At 36.6% G+C, this 21,692-nt stretch overlaps 1 protein-coding gene across 1 annotated transcript in view; it reads left to right on the top strand.

Annotated features, from left to right (window-relative positions):
* Positions 1 to 21,692, top strand: part of LOC111144599 (mitochondrial calcium uptake family member 3) — a 125,463-nt gene that overhangs the window by 36,640 nt on the left and 67,131 nt on the right. The window lies entirely within an intron of this gene.

The following is a 21,692-nucleotide window of genomic DNA, read 5'->3' on the forward strand; positions in this document are numbered from 1 at the left end:
GCGCTTTCCGTAGAGTTCCGGAGGGCGGGAATGAAGATGGCGGCCTCCCAGTCTCCGGCCCGGAGGAGCCGAGAGCCCAGGGCCCCACTCCTCAGTGCGCCCTCAGAGAACAGCGCCGATTTACTCCCGTCACCCTGCCTCCGGCCGCGCTCCGAGCTGACCGAGCCTGCGACCGGTTCAAGGTAACCCTGAGCTTAGAGCTTACTCCTCGGCTCTGTCTCTGTAGCCGGCTTCCCTGTTCTAATACCTGTAAGCTCTGCGACACTCAGACACCCCTGATCCTTCTGTGTCCCTGCGGGACCTGAGGCCACGCTGACCCTGCGTGGCCTTCACCCCGGTTAAGCCTCTGGAGCGATGTCCCTCAGCGGAACAGACTTTTAAAAGTCCCGATTTTGTGCTCCGTTGCTCCTCCGCTTGCCGGGAGCCGGCCCCTTCCCCCACGGTCTATCTTCCCGTCGCTTTGGATTCACTTCTCCGCCCGTCCTACCTTTCAGAAAGTGGTTGATTTTCTGTTTCTGGAGTTGCTGTTCTTCTTCTCTTCGATCTCCCGATCTCCCGTTGGATTTGTAGGTGTTTGCAATCTTTAGATAAACTATCTAGCTGATCTCCCGCTACCTGAAGTAGTCTCAGCCTGCTACTTCTCCGCCATCTTGACTCCTCCCCCCTAGGCTCCTGATTTGATAGGATTAGTGTCCTTTCAGAAAAGCCATCAGGGAGCGCACTCACACTTTCTTCATGTGCCCAACACACTGCGGAAAGAGCATATGAGGTTATAGAAAGAAGGTGCCATCTGCAAGCCATAAAGAGAGCTCTCATCAGAAACTTAATATGCTGACACCTTGATCTTGGACTTGTAGCTTCTAAAACTGTGAGAAAATACATTTCTATTGTTTAAGCCATCCAGTCCGTGGTATTTTGTTATGGCAGCCTAAGCTAACTAATTCAGTTGGGTAAGTTCAAGGTGATTCATTTAGGGTAGAATAGTCCAGACTATTAATGATCTGTTACGCTTATTCCTTCCAGTTGCAGTCTAGAAAAACTATCTTGGGAGTCATGTAGCCAGGCCTAGAAGATAGTGCCTCAGTGCATAGCTAGAGATTTTTGTCATGAAGGGTCAGCCATGACTCTTAAATAAATAGAACACCACATACTATATAATTTAGATGTTTGGAACTGAGCCAGGAAGACAGAGAAAGGTGGTAGAGGCAGATGGGAGCCTCAAGGAAATGCCAGGCTGTTGGAATAGTTTTATCATCATGGACACATTTAAAGAATTCCCAACTTATAGTACCACAGAGGTATTTGATACCTCAAACTTTATACATGGAGCTGAGCTGCCAAAGACTATTTCTGGACCCTGCTGATCAACAGAGTAGACATTCTTGATGAACTGATTCTATTGGAGATTCTATTGTCCGACAGAGAAGGAGTTATTCTCATTAAGTTTTCATTTAATCTTTATAGTTTGTGGAGTTAATATTTATTTGCCCATTTTTTATAGTTGAAAATGCTAACATTCAGAGAGATTATTTTTTCCAAGGTTACTTAACTAGGAAGGCGTGAAGTTGGCATTTGAAGATAGGCCTGAAGGATTACAAAACCAATGCACTTTTTTTTTTTTTTTTTTTTTTTTTTTTTTGACAGAGAGGGAGATCACAAGTAGGCAGAGAGTCAGGCTGGGGGTGGGGGGGCAGGGAGCAGGCTCCCTGCTGAGCAGAGAGTCCAATGAGGGGCTCGATCCCAGGACCCTGAGACCATGACCTAAGCCGAAGGCAGAGGCTTAATCCACTGAGCCACCCAGGTGCCCCCAAACCAATGCACTTTTATTCAAACATGCCAAATTGCATAATGTGAAGGAACACTGGATCTGGTCATAGACTCAGTTGCTATCTGTATGACCGTAATGAAGGCTACTCTAGATTAGGCTAGTAACTCTTTTGTAAAATGAGGCTAATAATATATGTGTTGTTTGCTTTTTAAAAAATAATACAGCATTCCACTGCTTTTTTAAAGTCTATACATGTGTATTTATGATTCTTTAAAGTGTGACCTTGGTTTCTGTCTTTTTTTTTACCCATTCTTTCATAACTTTTTTTCCACCAAGCTGTGTGTCTTGTGAATCTTATGGTAATACCTTCCTGATCTACCATATTCTTTTTAATGGCCACAGACTACTACTCACTGATGTGCCATAATTTATTTATTATCTCATGATGGGAATTTTGAATGTTTCTATTTTTTCACTGTTAGAAATAGTCCTGCAGTGAATATCCAGGTTTCTGTGTAGATGCACATGTTACAATGCTAGGTCTCTAGCATTGTACTGGGTTTTAATAGCAACTATTGAATTGTTCTTTTTTTTTTTTAATTTCTTTTCAGCATAACAGTATTCATTGTTTTTGCACCACACCCAGTGCTCCATGCAATACATGCCCTCCCTAATACCCACCACCTTGTTCCCCCAACCTCCCACCCCCTGCCCCTTCAAGACCCTCAGGTTGTTTTTCAGAGTCCATAGTCTCTCATGGTTCACCTCCCCTTCCAATTTCCCTCAACTCCCTTCTCCTCTCCATCTCCCGATGTCCTCCATGTTATTTGTTATGCTCCACAAATAAGTGAAACCATATGATAATTGACTCTCTCTGCTTGACTTATTTCACTGAACTGTTCTTTAAAATGGTTGCATCAAAATATACTTCTGTCAGCAATTATGATGGACTTCTAGTGCCCCCTTTAATACTTTCAAATTTAATTATTTCCAACATGAGTGTGGAAAAAATGATTTATCATGATTGTTATAAATTCCATTTCTACGATTACTGGTGAAGTAGAGAATTTTTTGTTTGTTTATAGTTTCCTAGGACTTGGCTTTTAATATCTTCTGTCATTTTTAAAAAATTTATTGATTTCTAGGATATGTAAGAATTAAATCCTATTCTTACTTTGTGGGTCATAAATGTTTTCTCTCATCTTAGGCCTTTAAAATACATTTACAGGGGCACCTGGGTGGCTCAGTGGGTTAAAGCCTCTGCCTTCGGCTCGGGTCATGATCTCAGGGTCCTGGGATCAAGCCCCGCATCGGGCTCTCTGCTCGGCGGGGAGCCTGCTTCCTCCTCTCTCTCTGCCTGCCTCTCTGCCTACCTGTGATCTCTGTCTGTGAAATAAATAAATAAAATCTTTTAAAAAAATAAAATAAAATAAAATAAAATAAAATACATTTACAGACCTATAAACTTAAACATATACATCATTTTCTTTGTAACACAGATATGACCATACTGTCCCTATTGTTCTGGCCTTTAAACTGATTATTACATTGTTACTATATCAATATATTCTAGATTTCTGAATCTTATCTTATAATTGGGTACTCTCCCAAACTCTGGATATACTGTAATTTATGTTCAATATTGTTTATTTCATTTTCAATTCTTTTTTAAAATCGGATTGATAGAGGTTTTTCTATTTTATTGGTCCTTTCAGATACTACTTTTTAAAATTAAAATCATTTACTGTTTTATTGTTTTTACTTCTGCTTTTATCTTTATTGATTATTCTCTTTTGTTTTCTTCAAATTTATCTTATCCTTTCTTTGGCTTCTTGAGTTGAATACATATATTTATTTTAAATTCTTATTTTTTAAAAAATATATTAGAGGAGGGACACCTGGGTGGCTCAGTTGGTTAAGCAGCTACCTTCAGCTCAGGTCATGATCCCGGTATCCTGGAATCGAGTCCCACATCGGGCTCCTTGCTTGGCAGGGAGCCTGCTTCTCCCTCTGCCTCTGCCTGCCACTCTGTCTGCCTGTGCTCACTCTTGCTCCTCTCTCTGTGACAAATTAATAAATAAAATCTTTAAAAAAAAAACCAACCTTAAAAAAAATATATTAGAGGATATTAATTTTCCCATGTCAGTAGTGGCCTTGACCAGATTACACAGATTGCTGGTTGTGAGTCCCTAAGTGTCACTTATTTTCAAAACCTTTGTAATCTCAGTTTTTGTTTCTTCTTTAACCCAAGAATTGTCTAATAATACAGTAGTGTATCTCAAATTTTTCATAGTGGTCTTTTTCATGTTCATTTCTTTGCTGATAAATTTTAACATTTTTCCATATGAGGCAAGGAATAAAACCTGAGTGATTTCTTTTTTAAAAACAACGTATATCCAACTTTCAAAAATACAGTAAATAGATATTAATATAATGCATAGCTGTATATGCACTGACAGCTTAAAAAATAAACCATCAACATATATACCTCTATCATAATTCTCTCTTCCCCAAAGGGATAACCACTGGTTCTAAATTTGATTTTTATCAATCCCATGCATGTTTTCATAATTTTTTTTACAAATGAGTGTACCCCTGAATAATATATACTTATTTGATAGTATCTTTTTATAATTCGTGTTTTTATTTAGTATTATATTTAAGAAACTTATCTATATTGATATAAGTACTCCTGGTAAATTTATATTCACTACTCTCTAATATTCTGTGAATATTTCTTTGAACCTATATAACTCCCACATTTTTATCTTATTGATATTCTTGTGAAGATTAATCTATCGTCAGTTGATACATTTTGTTTATTAAAAACAAATCAACATCTTATTTGTTTTGTTACACAGATTCTTTTTCTTACATGGTTTCTATATTTGATCTGCCCATTTCTAGTAGAGATGTATTGACATCTCAGGTATGATTATGAATTGGTCAAATTGCATTTTTCTGAACAGGTTTTCCATCGTATAATTTTAAGTTGTCTTGTTTTATGTGTGTAATGTCTTCTTGGTGAATTTTTCTTTGTCCCATTGAATGCTTTTGGCCCTTAATTTTGTATATTTTCAAACACTTGGGCAGTGTCTAACTCTGACTCTTATAAGGAATGTTTATATGGCTTCTTAAAAATTTGAGTTGCTCTTTTTTAATGCGTCTAACCCACTCATATTTATTGACATATCTACATCTGTTTTTGCTGTATTACATGTGTAATTTTTTTCTCCTTATGCCCTGACATTAGATTGGTCCTATTTTTTCTCTTTTCTCTCTCTATGGTGGCTTGAAAGTTATACATCCTGTTTCTATAAGTGGTTACACACACAAGGCAAATTATTGAACAAGTTTAACTGTATTGCCTTCTCCATCCCACAGTTCTGAAGTCAATTACATTAATGCCAGATAACTTTTGATTTTTTTTAAAGATTTAATTTATTTATTTGACAGAGAGAGAGAGAGAATCACAAGTAGGCAGAGAGGCAAGCAGGGAGAGAGGGGGAAGCAGGTTCCCTGCTGAGCAGAGAGCCCAGATGCGGGGCTGGATCCCAGGACCCTGAGACCATGACCTGCACTGAAGGCAGAGGCTTAACCCACTGAGTCTCGCAGGTGCCCTTGATTTTTTATTTTAATATGCTTTAATTTTTAAAAGAATTATTATTTAATAATTGTACTAAGTTTTACAACCACCTTCATGCATTCATTTATTTAGCAAATATTGAAGAACTTACTACAAGCAAGAAACTGGGGAAACTGAATTGTACCCCTTAAAAATTCCCGCTTTGTGGAATTTATATTATTTCAGAAGGCTAGATGTATAAATTTTGTATTTGTCAGTATATTTATAATATGTAAAGGCCAGATGAGATCATCGAAGAAGTGATTATAGATTTTTAAAAGAGACAAGGTCTGAGGACTGGCAAAGAAGTACGAACAAAAGTACAAAGAATGCCAGAAGAGTAAAAGGAAAACCAGGAAAGTGAGGTCTTAGAAACTGAGAAAATTATTTTAAGGAAAAAAGAGTTACTGACTGTGTCAGATGCTGTATGATGAAAACTGAGAATTAACCTTTGAATTTAGCAACAAAGAGGTCATCGATGACCTTGGTAAGCAGTTTTAGTGGGGTGGTAGAGGGGAGAACCTACTGAAGTAGAGGAAATCAGAGACAGGAAATGAATGCAAGAGACAAAGCGGGGAGGAAAGGAAGAGTAGTAGCTAATTGGAGAAGTAGGACAGGAAACCTTCTAAGGCTGGAAGAATGCCAACATGTGTATGCTGAAGGGAGTATTCAGTAGAAGAGGGGAAAAAGTGAGGGAGGCAGGCAGGGCAAGGGTGGTATTTCTGGAGCAAAGGCTTTGAATAGGCAAGAAGAGTTGAAATACACATTTCACATACTGCCTCCCTAGAAATACACATACTGCCTCCCTAAAGAACCTTTACTCACATCATCCTCCTGTCAATACTGAGATGATTATTTGTGAAGTACTTTGTAAACTTGTAAAGAATCTTATAATATAAACTCCTATAACAAGTGGAGACTAAGTGATCAGTTTTTCAGTTACTTTTTTTTTTTTAATTTTACAACTTTTTTTTCCTATTTGAACCCAGCCAGGGAAATACTATTGGCTCCTCTTCAGACTGTATGTATTTCCAAATGGACACATTTACCTAGCATCAAAACATTTCACCTAGAGTACTTGGGATTTTCCCACACTGGAATTTGATATGTAACCTTTCGACCACCCAACAAGCAAAGAAAATGTTACCCCTTTTATCTTCTTAGAAGCTTGTAAATGAGCCTGAAGCCATTTGAGAAAGCCAAGTGTAATACTTCCGTGAACATCTTTTTAGCTAGAATAAAAATAGTTGTGAATAGAATTTCATAAGATTCTTATCCAGAAAATATAACATAAAAATCTAAATTTAAAAGGTTTTTGCTCTTCGGTGTTTTATAAAAATGTTAGCCCTGTTGCCAGTATCAGGTAGGACATAATAACAAATGCTCAGCTTCCCACATGAAATCAAATAAATCAAATAAAATAAATTCTTTATTTTTAAAATTAGTGTTGGTTTGATTTAATATCAAACAATTTTTAAAGAAACTAATAAGGATAAGTAATCAAAATAATGTTGGTTAATATAAATGATTTTTATTTTTCTTTCTTCTGTTTTTCATTCTCATGGCTCTATTTCTCACCTGCTAAAAGGTAATACATTATACAGTGTTTAGATAATTGATATAATTGTTTCAAGTTACCTCTTTAGGGTATTATCAGCTTGTAGGCATCAGTTTCTCTAATTGTCAAGTAGTGAATCCTTTATCTGGCATTTAATCTCGCCTCCCTGGGAAAATCAGACCTTACCACAGAGTAAATTTTCAAATTGCTGACCTGAGGTAACATGAGACTGTGCCTTGGCAGTGAACCTTCGCTTTCTGTTATTCATAGGAAGGATAATGATGTACTCTGTTGCCTGAAGGCCCTTGTTTCACTACCTTAAGAAGTAACATCTAAGTACTAGTTGCAAAGGTCTGAGTTTGGAAATTCCAAAGAAGATAATTGCACTGACACAATATTTTTATTTCTTTTGGAAGGATGAGGTAATTAAAAAATGTAGCTTTTATTATTTCTCCCACTTCTTAAACCATTCATCTGGTTCATGTCAACATGACTTATAGGTTCCACAAAGTTACCTGAAAATGATCATTGCTTATTTTTATGAATAAATTATGTATTTTGTTTTACAGTTGTATTTGTAATTTTAATGTCCATGTAAGCTCTCCATTTTTATAAATAGGAAAACTGAGATTAAAATGTAGCTCACAATTTTTCAGTAAAACAGAAAAGATAGAGCTTTCTAGAACTAGAAAGAAAATTCCCTAAACATTTTTAGCAAACTTGAAAAGAATTAAGCAATTCCCATAAAATAATTTCTTAGAATGTATAAAATGTAATTTCCTAGGAGGAATAAACTGAAAAGGCAAACTTAAATTCTTTGTTACCTCTAGACTTCTGTGATTTCATTTTCCTGAAGTGTGGCCTTGCACTTATATTTATAAGATAATTTATGTGCCAACTCTGAGATCCATGCTTGGATAGTTTTCATTAGCAGTTGTGTAAGATCTTTTTGAAATGAAAAATTCCATTTCCTTCACAAAATTTGCCACATCTAAAAATTTTGCAGTGATACCTTCCCTTAAACTTAAATGTCTGTAGTCTCCTAATCTGTGAAAAATAACACTATAAAAATTTTAACATATCTACTTAGAACATGCCCATAAGAAGCCAAGAAATCATAATTACATTATATTTAACAGTTAATATTTGTCAGTCACACATGGTATAGTTTCATTTTTTGAAATTTGATGATACTTTATTTTCAGAGTGAATTTTACTATGTTAACAAAAGAAATGAGCTGTTTGAATTTGAAACAAGTTAAAAAATAAAACTTAAGTTTATATATATGAATTTTCAGGTAATTTTTTTTTTCTCTGTTACTTGGATTTTAGATTTAGAGTTTTTAGACTTTTCAAAAATATTTTGAGTATAGCAATCTGTCATCAAATTTAGTTTGGAAAGAACTCAGTTTTAGAATTATAGAGCAAAAATTTGAAGACCTTTATATTTTTCCCTAGAGACGGTTCAATTCAGATTTCATAAATTAAGCCGTAGGATGGTAGTTACTGTTTAACGTCCTGTAGCTAATGTGGGTAGGTCTGTGGAGGTGGAATACAAAACATCTGTTTACACTGGACATCTCTCAACATTTAAGGATGGAGGATCAGACCCAGTGTTTTCTTAATCTCACTGCGGTGCTTTGTGAAAAGGTCAGAGATACAGAAGCATTTTGCTAAATTTGGAAAAACAGAGCTAAGGAGAGTGCAAATGCAAACATTAAACTTCAAGTCAATACGGGCTGGTATCTAAGACTTTGGAAAGAGATACAGAATGCAGAAGATAAAGTGCGTGGAACTCAACCTGGGTGAATCATAGCAGTTTAGTATTTCCTGAAAAATTCATGAAGGTGATTTGAAAGTATTATCTCCCAAAAGGCTTCCAATCCTACAGATGTGGTTTGTTTTGGAAGTGAATTTCTCCAGGTCTTTGTTAAACATACATATAATTCTAATACTTTTCTCCCTTGTCCTTTATATTCCATGAGTCCTTGATACCCAAAGTTGGTATGACAAGACTGCAGGCTGTTGACCTTAATCTCTTCCCTTCCCCCCTATACTTAGGGCTGTAAATGCCCAGTGTTTCCTTTGCCATCATCCCTTGCACTTAAGTGTGGCCATGTGACTAAGTTCTCCTCAACTGAATGTGAGCAGAAGTGATTTATACCACTTCGAGGCCTGACCAATAAAAAGCTTATCACATGAACTTCTTGCATGCCCCCTTCCCCTTCCCCACCTCAGTTGATAACGGCATCACCCTGAGTCACTGAAGCAGAGTTCCCTGATCCCACTCTGCAACCCTAGTCCCAGAATGTCCTCTCTGGGCTCTTATGAGAGAGAAATGAACACCATTTTTGTGTTCATTTTTGAAACATGTGCTCATGTTTGAGCCATTATATTTGAGGAATTTAGTCTATCCTAATACAGTAGAGAAAGGATTAATTGGTGAAGTCTTTGATCACTGAAAAGGAAAGAAATGATTATTTTTTGATGAAGGTAAATTAATTTTGTCAGCTGCATGGTCTCCTGTATTCTTCTGGTATGAAAGTTCACCTAACTGCAGACCTATAGGTTCAGCCTGACCATAGATACTAAGACAAAGGAGCTTAATGGCTAATTGTCCACTTTTGACATTATTAATGGAAGTGATCTCTGTGATTTAGTCCTTGTCTTATGGATTCCTGTCTTATACCCCAGTGGCCTTATGCCCATTTTCCAGGGACTAAATTTCTTCTTTCTGAATCCAGGTTTCTCTTGATTTGGTACTCGTTCATCTCGTCTTTGAATAATGGTCTTTTTAAAAATTATTATTAACATATAATGTATTATTTGTTTCAGGGGTACAAGTCTGTGATTCATCAGTCTTATAAAGTACACACCACTCACCACAACACACACTCTCCCCTTTTAATAATGGTCTTAAGCCAGTTTGCCTGCTGCTTGAACCACTGTGTATCACCTGTATTCATGGCTCATATCCACAGTCTGAGTCTTGTACTTGGTTCAGGATTGTGCCAAATAAATCATATGCTCTATTTCCCTTACTTTTTCTGTTCTGGCTTCTCTTCCCTCTACTGCTGTACCCTCCTGCAATCCTTCATGTAGGAAAAAGGGTAATCTACTAAATTTGAACATCTTTCAAACCATATTTGTATTTATCTTTTTCTCCAACAGTAAAGTACTTCTATGTTGTAACTACCACTATTGATTCAAATTTTGAAAAGCTGTATTCTCTATCCGGCCTTCCCTATTCATATACTGATAAAATTCTCACTAAATGTACTGTTCATTTGTTCTTATTTCTATAATCAAAAATTAGAAAAATTTGAATTTCATTAACTCTTTTTGAAGCAATATTATAGAAGCAAAAACTATTTTTTATTGTAGAAAAGAATTGGTAGGGCGCCTGGGTGGCTCAGTGGGTTAAGCCTCTGCCTTCAGCTCAGGTCATGATCTCAGCATCCTGGGATCGAGTCCTGCATCGAGTAAGCAGAGAGCCTCTTTCCCCCTCTTTCTCTGCCTGCCTCTCTACCTACTTGTGATTTCTCTCTGTGTGTGTCAAATAAATAAAATCTTAAAAAAAAAAAAAGAATAGAATTAGTAATGTGTAACTGAAAGAAGCTAAGTGAAATTATATGTAGCTAGTAATATTATAATTATAGTTGACCCTTGAATAATGCAGAAGTTAGGGGCATCACCACCCTTCCAGTTGAAAACCCCCATATAACTTTTGACTCCTCCAGAAACGTAACTACTAATAACCTACTGTTGATTGGAAGGCCTTACTATTAACATAAGTAGTGGATTAACACATACATATTTTGTATGTTATATGTATTCTGTGTTCTTACAAAAAGTAAACTAGAAAAAGAAGATGTTGAGAAAATCATAAGAGGATGTACATTTATAGGACTGTATTATATTGATCGAGAAAAATTGTGTAACTGGGCATGTACAGTTCAAACCTGTGCTGTTCAAGGGTCAGTTGTTCTTTAAAATTTTAAGTATGTAGAACCTTTTTAAAATCTAAATATGAAAAAATACACATATGTAGTTTTTATATATTGCAGTCACTTGGGAGGGGTCAATTCTCATTATTAACATATAATGTATTAAAAGCCAACATTAGTTTTTTTTTTTTTTTAACATTTTTTAACATTTTATTTATTTATTTGACAGAGAGAGAGAGAGAGAACACAAGCCCGGAACCCCCCCCCCCCGCCCCAAACCCTGGAATCCATCCCAGGACCCTGAGATCTTGACCTGAGCTGAAGGCAGATGCTTAACCAACTGAGCCACCCAGGGGCCCCCCAACATTGGTTTTAAAGATGTGTTTGTACAACTTCTAAAAAAGATCTCCACAAATTATGCCATATCTTTCTCACTAAAACTTTAGATTATCTTTTATTATCTCACTCTAAATTCCTAGTTTGGAATCAGAAGCTTCTCTTGTTTATCTTTGTCTGCCTCCTGACCCAGACTCAGTATTCCTTTGGCTCCTTTATTATCCAGTTGCCAATTTTGTTTTCATCCACAAGCACTTGTTTATTCACACAATAATCATTTACCAAGCCTCTCAGATGGGCCAGGCATTATGTTCATCACTGGTTAAGTTCTTTTAAACATAACAACTACTACTACTCTCAAGGAATTCCTGGTTTAATGGCAGAGACAGATATGTAAACAGGTTATTGCAACCCAATATGAGTGGGGGAAAGGAGTACAAGTGACATAATAGGGATGTATGAAGAAAATAACTAGGATTTATTTGAAGTACAGTGTTGACTCTCAGGGAACTTTCAATACTCTCACTCGTGTCAAAGTTTCAGATATGTTATTATAAGGATGTGATTAATTAGGATTGGATTGGAGCGGTATCTTATACAATATAGAGGGTGTGGCTGCAGAGGCTTTATGACAGGTCTCCTTTCTGAGAGTCTGAGTGGAAGAATCACAGAGACTGTTTGATACAGAGCAGAGACTCATCTTGGAAATGGCTGCAGAAGTTTCTCATTTCCAGAGAAATGAAAAGCTGAGTTGATCGAAAATATTACTAGAGCTGACCATAGCTCAGAGACCATTATAGTTCCCAGAACTCATCTCAAGCACAGAGTGAGATCAGACTCATTCTTGTTTCTTCCAACAGGTTAGGACTAGCTGTTGATTAGTATTAGCTTAGTTGGTTTCATGAGGTACTAGCAGTAGACAGTCCTTGAATATGTTGACAATCAGCAGATCTCTGTAGCAGGCATCTAAAATAGCATCTAGGAGACCTGATAAATAGCAACTTAACACTCAGCACTGGGACGAGCGGATAAGCAAGCACTGTAATCGCAGGGGAACTACTGCAGTATTCAGGAAAAGGCCTCAGGGACTGGTTGGCAGGTAGGAACACAAGTACTATAACTGGGAAATAAGGGATAGGTTCTGGTAAGAGGAAGCATATTGGAAGTTCTGTTCCTGGTTCCAGAGCAGGACAGACACTACCTCCCAAATCTCTGGCCTAAAAGTCTTTGATTACTTCCAGGGTAGCACAGGATTGGTTCCAGAGACTGAAGTGAAACAAATACCACAAATAGTGCTTAAGTATCTTCAACAGATGCTTATAGGAAGAGGAAGTCACGGACACTATTTTGGTATCAGAGTTCTCACAATGAAGACTCTGGTTCCTCTAAACACCAGGGAAAACAGGAATTCAGGGTACAAATATTAATTACATTTACTCTCTAAGAATTTTTAATTAGAACATATTTTTAAAATCGATAATTAATAAGCTATCCTTCATGGATTGATGTGCTCCTTATTGCCTAACAGAAATTATATTTCAGTCTCCCTGCATTTAAGAGCTTCTTCAGTAGGTCTGCCGATAATAACAACAACAGTAGTAACTTCCAATGCAGGAGTACATGCAGAGAAAAGATTTCACTTTAGAATAAGCCATTTAAAAGGAGCATCTCCAGGAAAGATGGAATGTGGAAGCTCTGTGTTGTGTCTACTTTGGAGAAATTATTTCTTAGATAACCAGTCTTCCACTCCATCTGGCTTCTGGTACCCACCAGCTAAGTTCTTAGAGAGGCGATTTCTCTTTGTAATCATCATAAACTTGTGGGTTTTCTCTTTAATATTCCTTAACAATTTAAAGGCTGTCACTTCCTAAATTTCCTAAATAGGTGTTTTTCGGTTTGACTGTCAACCTATGGAAATTAAGAATTTTTCTTAAATGACCATGACTTCTATTAACTTCTGTCAGTATTTTTTCCCTGTGGTTAACAAATGGTCTAGTCATATTTTGTTGCTTATTTTTTAAGTACATAATATTGGATTGATAATGGAGATTTTCATTTTAATAATTAATGTTTTAACAACTAAATATAAATAATTCAGGTTTTTCGGCTTTCAGGTTAGTTTTTCCATTTATCTTAGCTATGCTGTACTTATTGATGAGTTTTTCTATATTGGGAATTTGTGATGCAAAAGGTATTATTTAATGAAACAGTATGTATAAATGAAAAATGTTTAGGTTAGTTTTAAGCTTTAGAAATTAACTTTAGAAAGATATATTGGATTTAGATAAGCAAAAAAGGTACTAAAATAGATCAGCCAGTGAATACTGGTAAACTTCACCTGTTCATTGTAATATAGGGATTATACCCATAGGTTCACACCAGTGTGCTACAGGGAAATGGCTGTATTTGTTTTTTAAAAATGCTTTGAACATTAACATGATACAAGAGCATTGTCATTTGTAAGCAAGCAAGACTGCCAAGAGGATTAGTAAACTGGTTTGAATATCATTTTTCACCTTTATTTATTGGTTCTTGTTTTTGAATGCTCATTATATTGATGTTAGAACTTCAGTAGGTTTAGATTTTTTAAACTTTGGAAAGTTCAAAAGCAAAGCTGAATCCTTTAAAGGTCTGAGAGCGCCCTCTCCTATTTTGGGAATCTACTGGTCTGAAGCTGCCCCTTTCATCAGGGGTTCTAGTGGATCAAGTCAGTTATCCTTAGCTGAACTTCATGGGCCACTGCTCCTTATTAACCTAAACACTGTAAAGTTAAATGTGGTTAGAACTGCACCACAGTAAGCAAACAAACAAAAAAACCTGAATTCTTCATCTGTGCTCTTAAATCATTCATTAAGAAAATAGCCTGTTTTGGGGCACCTGCAGTCGGTTAGGGCATGATCAGGGCATGATCCCAGGGTCCCAGGATCGAGTCCCACATTTGGGCTCCCCACTCAGCATGGAGTAGGCTTCTCCCTCACCTCCTCACCCTTCCCCGCCCATACTCTCTCTTTCTCTTTAATAAATAAATAAAATCTTAAAAAAAAAAAAAAAGAAAGTAGTCTGTTTGTAAACCACAGAGAAATAAGGATGTGGACGATTGGAAGGTTTGAGAGTGACTGGGCATATATATAGGTAGAATATGATTAAATCAAGCTCACTCGTATTTGTCTCTAACAACAGTTTTAAATAAAGTAATTATCTTCCAATCGATTATTTTATAATTAATTCATTTGTATATAGTAGGCACTCACCAAGTGTCTGTTTGGTGAAAGAATGAATTTACGTTAGCTCATTAGTTTATTTTATTTTTATTTTTTTAAAGATTTTTTATTTATTTATTTGACAGAGAGATCACAAGCAGGCAGAGAGGCAGGCAGAGAGAGGAGGAAGCAGGCTCTCTGCCGAGCAGAGAGCCCGACGCGGGGCTCGATCCCAGGACCCCGAGATCATGACCTGAGCCGAAAGCAGCGGCCTAACCCGCTGAGCCACCCAGGCGCCCCTCATTAGTTGATTTTAAATATTCATCTCAGAAACTAAAAATTGTTAAAAGATAATATAAATAATGAGTTTTTTCCAGTACCTTTTGAGTTTTTGTCCAAGGATTTCTACTTATGCTGTACTTGGCCAACACATTTTAAATTTTTGCCTGGGGACTCATATTTATGCTTCTATTTTGATATAAAAGGTAAAGAAACAAGAAGACCAGATGATCTCTAAGGTCTCTGAAGACCAGTCTAACTCTAAACACACTTATTTCCAGTGAACAAAGGAAAACAGTATGCCCATCCCTAATTTAAGGTACAAGATAATGATCAAAACCAATAGCAGACATTGCATTTAATGGCAATTCATTAGAAGCATTCTCTTCAAAACATGGAACAAGATAACTATGCTTACTATTACTGATAACTATTCAACATCGTATTTAGAGACACAGAACTCTTATTGTTAAGGCAATGAAAATGAAGTATAAATATTAAAAAGGAAAGGCTTTAACTGTTATTTATTATGAAAGAATTTACGATTACTTACTTAGAAAATAGAAGAAAAAAATTATTAAAATGAATGAAGGAATTTAAAGAGGTAATTGGATACAAAGCAAATATGCCAAAATCATTAGCTTTCCCATTCATCAGAATAACCAGTTGAAAATGTAACAGGAATAATAGGTTCCATTCACAATTCACAATTACACAGAAACTATAAAATGTACCAAAAATCTACCAAAAAAATACTTAAAACTTATATAAAGCAAACTGCAAAACTTTACTGAAAGTCCTAGTTGAAGACCTGAATAAACAGATATCCATGTTTCCAGATGGGAAAAATCAGGTCTCCTAAATTATACCAAAGTTGAATGTCATCCCCAACAAAATGTTAGTAGGATTATTGAAATAGAATTTGACACAGTGATTTTAAAGTTCACTTAGGAGAAACTTGAATATCAATCACTATGAATATTTTTAAAAGACTGATTAATAAGATGAAATCTTGCTTACTGATATCAAAATATCACCCTAGCTATAGTAATTAAAACAGTATGGCATCTGAGTAGGAAGAGACAAGTCAGTGGAGGAGAATAGAGAATATAGAGCCAACCAAAGTATTGATTTCCTGTTCTGCTCTTCATTTCATCCCATTGTCCAGCCAGATGAACCTATTCCTTCCAGTTGATGATAACTAGACTGTTTTAGGGTCGGGCCAGCATACTGGATCAACCAGTTTATGTTGCATTTGAGAAGTGCCAATGTATATTATTGCACTGTATGATTTGTCTCACTAAATTGAGAAGAGGCAGTGACCGAAGCAACAAGTTTGCAGTAGCAGGAAGCCCTTTTAAGCATCCAGACTCTGGTTATCTCTTTTATACATAAAACATATTCTTCCCTTTTACAATAAACTTTTTTTTTTGTCTGGAGCACAAACCATTCTCAAACTCCTTCCGAGTCCTTTTAAGGTGTTGCTAAATAGACCTGTAGGAACCACTTAATGCCATTATAAAAAATGATGGGTACTATTGCTAAAGCAACAAGGGGTAGAATTCATTAAGTGGAGTTTTGTAGTTGTTTCAAGTTTTTATTTAAATTTCAGTTAACATATAATGCAATATTAGTTTCAGGATTAGTATTTAGTGATTCATCACTTACATATAACACCCAGTGCTCATTACAAGTGCCCTCCTCAATCCCTATCACCCATTTAACCCATCCCCCCCACCTTCTCTCTATCTTGTTCTGTATAGATAAGAATCTGTTTTATGCTTTGTCTCTCTTTTTCCCCCATGTTCATCTGTTTTGTTTCTTAAATTCCACGTATGAGTGAAATCATATGGTATTTTTCTCTGACTGATATTTTTTTTAAGATGTTATTTATTTATTTATTTGGGGCACCTGGGTGGCTCAGTGGGTTAAGCCACTGCCTTCAGCTCAGGTCATGACCTCAGGGATGGAGCCCCACATCAAGCTCTTTGCTCGGTGGGGAGCCTGCTTCTCTCTCTCTCCGCCTGCCTCTCTGCCTACTTGTGATCTCCTTAAAAAAAAAAAGATTTCATTTATTTATTTGACAGAGAGAGACACAGTGAGAGAGGGAACACAAGCAGGGGATTGGGAGAGGAAGAAGCAGGCTCCCCGCTGAGCAGCACCTTCCCCCACCCTGACCCCATACCCAGGAATCCATCCTAGGACCCTGGGATCATGGCCTGAGCTGAAGGCAGTCACTTAACCAACTGAGCCACCCAGGCACCCCTCTCTGACTTATTTCACTTAGCATAATACACTCTAGTTCCACCTGTGTTGTTGCAAACAGCAAAGTTGCATTTCTTTTTGATGGCTGATTAATATTCCACTACACACACACACACACACACACACACACATTACACATATGCACACACATAACTCCTTTACCCATTCATCAATCAATACATTTGGGCTCTTCCCATAATTTGGCTATCGTTGATAATGCTGCTATTAAGTATCAGGGTGCATGTATCCCTTTGAATCAGCATTTTTATGTCCTTTAGGTAAATACCTAGGAGTGCAATTTCTGCAACATAGTCTAACTTTTTGGGGACCTTCTATTCTATTTTCTAGAGTGGCTACACCAGTTTGCGTTCCCACCAACAATGTAAATGGGTTCCCCTTTCTCTGCATCCTTGCCAAAATTTTTTGTTTCCCATGTTGTTAATTTTAGCCATCTGGACAGATGTGAGGTGATATCTCATTGTAGTTTTGATTTGCATTTCTGTGATGACGAGTGATACTGAGCATCTTTTCATGTGTCTGTCAGCCATCTGCATGTGTTCTTTGGAAAGAGGTGTATTCATGTCTTCTCCCCATTTCTTAATTGGATTATTGGATTTTGTGTATTGAGTTTGTTAAGTTCTTTATAGATTTTGGATACTAACCCATTATCAGATATGATATGTCATTTGCAGATCTCTTCTTTCATTCTGAAGATTACCTTTTAGTTCTGTTGACTGTTTCCCTCACTGTGCCTAAGGTTTTTATTTTGATGAAGTCCCAGTAGTTCATTTTTGCTTTTGTTTCTCTTGCCTCCCAATCTAGTAAGAAGTTGCTACAACTGATGTCAGAGAAGTTACTACCTGTGTTCCCTTCTAGTATTTTGATGTTTTCCTGTCCCACACTTAAGTCATTCATCCATTTTGAAATAATTTTTGTATATGGTATAAGAAAGTGGTCCAGTTTCATTCTTTTTTATGTTGTTTTCTCAACACCATTTGTTGAAGAGATTGTCCTTTTCCCATTGGATGTTCTTTCCTTGTTCGTCCAAGATGAGTTGATCATACAGTTGTTTCTGAATTTTCTATTCTGTTCCTTTGATCAATGTATCTGTTTTTGTGCCAGTACCATACTGTCTTGATCACTATAGCTTTGTAATATTACTTGAAATCCTGAATTGTGATGCTTCTAGCTTTACTTTTCTTTTTCAAGATTGCTTTGGCTATTCAGGGTCTTTTTTGGTTCCCTGCAAATTTTAGGATTGTTTTTTCTAGCTCTGAAACATGCTGGGTGGTATTTGAATTGGGATTGCATTAAATGTGTAGATTGCTTTAGGTAATGTAGACATTTTAACATTTATTCTTCCAATTCATGAGCTTGGGGTATTTTTCCATTTCTTTGTCATCTTCAATTTCTTTCCCACAGTGGAGTTTTAATGAAAACTTAACTCTGCTTGGTCAGATTTTTTTTTTTTTTTTTCTGAAACTGTTACTCAGGTGGTTAAAGGATTCAAAGAGTTCTATAGCTTTGCCTGTTTTCTGTCAGTAGACAATGGATTAGAGGCAAAAATCATAGGCCATTCCTGTAAAATTTTAGGGAAGTGGTGTGGGCTTACACAAAATGGTGGCTGTGGCGGATTTGAGAAATTAGAGGGAAAACAACAGGTTTTGTTGATTGATTTTTAGTCGAAGTTAAGGAGAGGAAGAGTTGTCAGCATTAGCTCATGGAAGGTGGATCAAATTCCCAGCTGCAGTGGTCAAGCAGGTTTGGCTGGGACCAATGACAGACACTTAGGAAGGAAAGTTTCATGAGAAAATACAGGAGCATCATGAGCAGTAATAGCAGCAGCAGGTAGGGGCAGAAGTCACAGACCAAGTCCATATTAGATCATAACAAATGAAGATGTTATAGGCAAAAAGTGTGGTTCAGGATGTCAGACTAAGTCATGGCTTCAGATAATGGTTCACAAAAAATGAGAGCTCCACACAAAGTGGTCCTTCAGGGAATTCACTGGAAATGAGTCGTGGTTGATTGTGACCAGTTAGGTCCAAGGAAACATAGCAAGAACAAAGCAGGAGAGTAAACCGTGGTCATAGACAAGATTGATTTCCCTATCCTAGGAGGAAGAACCACCTCGCTGGGATGTGCAGAAGGGACCTAAGATTTTAGACTGATCCCTAAGGACTATTCAGGGAGCTTATTCCCCATTATTGACATTAAGTTGCTCAGTGTCTCACTTCTTACCCATGACAGAGCTAACTCAGTTAGGATTACCTGAGTAATTGTTACTAACATACTTCTGAACTGGCTTGTCTCTGGTGTGGAGCTGCATTATCTTTCTAAAGCATCATTTTCAGTTGTGTCATTGCTCTACGTAAGAATCTCCTAAAGCCATGCTTTCTATCAGATTAAATTCCAGTGCTTTTAGTCTGGCCTTCAGAAATCTTATCAGTTTATTTACCCTTTTCCATGAATGCAAATCCTCTGTTCTGGGAAGGTTGTTACCATCTTTTCAAGTCTGCTGTATAAACCTAGAATGCTCATATCTTACCCTGACATTAAAATTCATATTTTTTTCTTCCTGAAATCTTATTTTTTTAAAACATTTTCTTTATTTATTTGAAAGAGAGAGAGAGTGAGAGCACAAGCAGGGGAAGCAGCAAAGGGAGAAGGTGAAGCAGACTCTTCGCTGATCAGGGAGCCCAGTGCAGGGTCCCAAATCCCAGGACCCTGGGATCATGACCCGAGCTGAAGGCAGAAACTTAACCAACTGAGCCACCCAGGAGCCCCATGAAACCATTATTAACCTCAACCTTTATAGTGCTTTTTATTTTGATTCACTTTAAGTTGACTAATTCCTTTCTTCCATGTTTTTACCTTTTGTCTCTCTAACTACTATTTTGTCCCTCTATATAGAGTATATATTTCTTAAAGGCAGAGACTATATATTCTGTCTCTTATACATGCCATTAAAAAGTAGGGAGTGAACCTTTCTTTTAGTTTTTATTTGACTACTTGTGTAATGTTTTTAAAAGTCTTCAGAATAGTGGGAAAAGATTAGTCTTTTGCCTAGCTTTTCATTTAATAAAGTGAAACTTAGGAATACAAAATGTAGTCTTCTTGTTGGAAGTTCTTGTAGATTGTTTTGATATAACTTCTCAAGATATTAGGCATTTAAATAAATTTATTTTTTTAAAGATTTTATTTATTTATTTGACACACAAAGATCACAGGTAGGCAGAGAGGCAGGCAGAGAGAGAGAGAGAGGAGGAAGCAGGCTCCCTGCTGAGCAGAGAGCCCGATGTGGGGCTCGATCCCAGGACCCTGAGATCATGACCTGAGCCGAAGGCAGAGGCTTTAACCCACTGAGCCACCCAGGCGCCCCAGTATTTAAATAATTTTAATAGTTTATACATAATCTATATTATGACTTCACAGACATGGAAGAGACAATAAAGAGAATAAGCTTGCCATCCTAAATAATTTTTTCTAATATAAAATAATTTTTATGAAATGTACAACATATAATTACTGTATTATTGATAATCCTATAAATTGATATTAACTCCCTAGAGGCAGAGTGAAATATATATGAAAAGATTTTGTTTGACCATTCAAATCCGCTCTTGGGAATTTATCTCAAGGTACTATTTATACATATATAAAAATATATGCTGGTCATTTTAACTTTGTTTTGTAATAGTAAAATACTGTGACTCACCTAAATAAATATTCAACCATGTGTAATTCATAAATTGTGCTATGGCACAACCATTTTTTATGAAATATTATACAGTTACTAAAAAATGGTCTACTAGAGTATTTAGAGCATTTAGTGACATAGGAAAATAGCCCTGATATATTAATAAGCGAAAAATATTGGGTAGTATACTCCTCAGTGCGATGTAATCCCATTTTTGCTGAAAAAGAAAAAAATTATATCTATAAATTTTAAAAATTCTGTCTACTGAATTATACACAATAACTATGCATCACTTTTGTAATAAAAAAATCCTTCGATTAAAAAATAAATTTCCTGCAATTCAGAGAGAAAATAAGTAACAGTGAAAAATTATTTATCCACAAAGAAAGGTCTTGAAATTAAGGGAAACAAAAAAGACTTCCTTTCCCCTCCCCATTTATACACACTCTTCTGTTAATCTTAACCTTATATAGAATTCAGAACAACCATTGGTAGTAACTGTACTCTAGTGATCTAAAGTTAGCAACTTCAGTTCTAATCTAAGTGCTGCCACTGAGTGGTTTCCTTAGTGGTAGTCCTGAATAGTGTATCAGGGTTTCACTTTCTTCTTTTAGAAAATCAATAGAGTAGGGGTGCCTGGGTGGCTCATTCAGTTAAGCATCTGTCTTCAGCTCAGGTCATGATCCCCGAGTCCTAGGGTTGAATCCTGAGTCTGGCTCCCTGCTCAGCGGAGAGCCTGCTTCCCCCCTCTCCAGCTGTCTGCTGCTCCCTCTGCTTGTGCTCTCTTTCTCTCTCTCTCAGTCAAACAAACAAACAAATAAATAAAATCTTTAAAAAAATCAATAGACTATACTGAACAGACTTCTAATTAGATCAATAAGGCTATATAGAGAGCACATAGTAGGCATTCAGCAAGATTTAGTGTTCCTTCTGAAGAAACTATTAACTCAGAAATTTCATGTTTTCTGAAACTGAAACTTCAGAAATAAATCACAGGCCCTTTAAAGTGCCAGT

Source organism: Enhydra lutris, unplaced genomic scaffold (genome assembly GCF_002288905.1).
Source record: "Enhydra lutris kenyoni isolate GAN:26980312 unplaced genomic scaffold, ASM228890v2 scaffoldscaffold11, whole genome shotgun sequence".
NCBI classification, from domain to species: Eukaryota; Metazoa; Chordata; class Mammalia; order Carnivora; family Mustelidae; genus Enhydra; species Enhydra lutris.